This window comes from Curcuma longa, chromosome 1, assembly GCF_044706935.1.
Source record: "Curcuma longa cultivar G26 ecotype Majalengka, Jawa Barat chromosome 1, ITB_CL_G26_1.1, whole genome shotgun sequence".
Taxonomy (NCBI): domain Eukaryota; kingdom Viridiplantae; phylum Streptophyta; class Magnoliopsida; order Zingiberales; family Zingiberaceae; genus Curcuma; species Curcuma longa.
In genome coordinates this window covers 5,023,353-5,025,614 of record NC_133861.1, presented here as the reverse complement: position 1 = coordinate 5,025,614, position 2,262 = coordinate 5,023,353, and positions in this window count along the sequence as shown.

Genomic DNA, 2,262 nt, shown 5'->3' with positions numbered 1-2,262 from the left:
AAATCTATAATAAGTCTCAATCACTTAGGATCTGATTGCACGAACAATAAATATAATATTTCTTACTCAATGGATTGTAAGTTGTTCACCGTTTATTTGTCATATAATATATATTGATTTCTAGATAAAATAAGTTAGAAAAATTCAAGAGTAAAAAAGAGGAAATATGAAAAAACACTGAAACTACATAAAGCAATCAATGAGCCAAAGTGTGAGATAGATTAATGAGCTTAAAATTGTGGAATAATGATAATGATAACAATTTTGAATATTAATGCTCTTTGGATTCATTTAAAAATATGCAATCCTTTGGTTTTATGTTCACATTGTGGAGTTTTTGGCCTCTATTTTGCATGATACTTGTGGTATCTCTTTAGAGGAAACTTAGTTTAATTACTTTTATATATTGTATTTCACTCAAACATTATTATAGTTCAAGTGCAGAGAATGAAGTTTGCCTTTCGATGACTCTAGCTTGTGCAAGGCATGACACAATTTCTTTATGATAATCCTCATTGAGACAGAAGGATAAAAAACCAGTGGTGAGAGGTAAGGACGGAATCAAGGAATCAAACATTTTAAATTGAGAGTGCTAGAGGATCCTCCAAACAAGGTTCTAGGAGCATTATCACAATTTAGGGGTATTATCCAGGCAAGAAATTTTGTTGGCTCCATTTCTGCAAAGATGTATTATGGAAACCATTTCTCAAAATATTTTGTGTATATACAACATGCTAACATCCAGAAACCAAGGGAAATATTGAAGTCTAGATGATCTTTGGCAAATTAGATTGGCAATAAGTTCAGGCTCGACAATAGATTTGATGCATCCTACAGCCTGGTTCCACAGCTGCTTGGGATTTATTCTTAAAACTATTGTTCAAGATATTTTTAGTATACTATGCAAAAAGGTACATCCAAATGGTAATTATTAAAGTCTAGATGATGATCTTTGATCAATTAGATTGCCAATATGTTTAGGCTCCATAATAAATTTCATGCCCCCAACAGCCACAACAATCATCAATCTATTGTGGAGCAACTAATTTCACTCTCAAAGTTGAGATATATACAGAAATGACAGATTGCTGAATTACTGGCTTTTGATAATAACCTCAAGCTGTACTTCAAATTACTAACAAATTTAAACACAAAAGAAAGTCATAGATAGCTACGTGTTTTTAAGCTACCTGAATAGATAAGTTGGGAATTTCCTGAGGGCGATGGAATCTCATCCTTGCAGTTAATATCAATTTGCTTACCACACAAACCACGGTTTCCAACAAAGCTGCAGAATACCATTGATATCAGAAAGATAAAGCATGTTTTTTGCAAGAGTAGCCATCATAGTTAGTAAGTTAATTTCCATATTTCCCCTTCTAATCTATATGGGAAGCAATTGAATCTCATATACCACCTTGTACGATATATACCACCCTGTACAATCTCAATCACTCTTTGCTACTGAGACATTGACAACTAATGATAAAATTATTATTACTACTATTATTATGTTATGGCACGTTATTCTGTAAGTTATTTTCCTATAACTCACTAGAAGCACAGACAGCAAGAAAGATGCAGATAAAGATGTAGTTCAAGAATCTATTAAACCCCAAGCATACAACCCAAGTATTGTAAAACTAATCCTCCTTGCTGATATGAATGAATTCAGTCATTTGTTCTCCCAAACTAATGTGAGACTAATTTCTAAGCTTCATCATCTTCTGAAAGTAGTATCTGTTGTTCAAGAATAATGGAATTAGTTTTCCAAATGTTTTGTACTTAAATTGCAACCAATCTTAGCAATTAATTTTGCCAAATCCAAATTAGAGAGGTTGAGCCTACAAATGCATTAGGCTGCACATTTCCAAGTAGAATTGCCAGCCCCCAATAAAGAATTATAATTAAATAATTTATAGAGCTCTTGAGCCACAAATTGAACAGTTTCTGTGTTTCATTGTCCTTCACAAAGAGTCATCCGAGAAACTTCAGAGATCCCATTCACCCTGAGAGTGTTACACTGTGAGGATCAAGATATAAGCTACATAAACAAAAACAAGATGTACAGATTAGTCATTCCCAAAAGGAAAAATCCAAGAACTAGGGATAATCCTAGTTTTGATCGGTGAATCAATGTAGTTTAGTTTCTTCTTCCATACATGTCACTCGCTCTAATAATTTCCCTACTTTAATTTTCCAGTGAATTTTGTCCATTTTGACCTGAGTCCTGTGCAATTAGGAACATCTTTAAAAAATAAT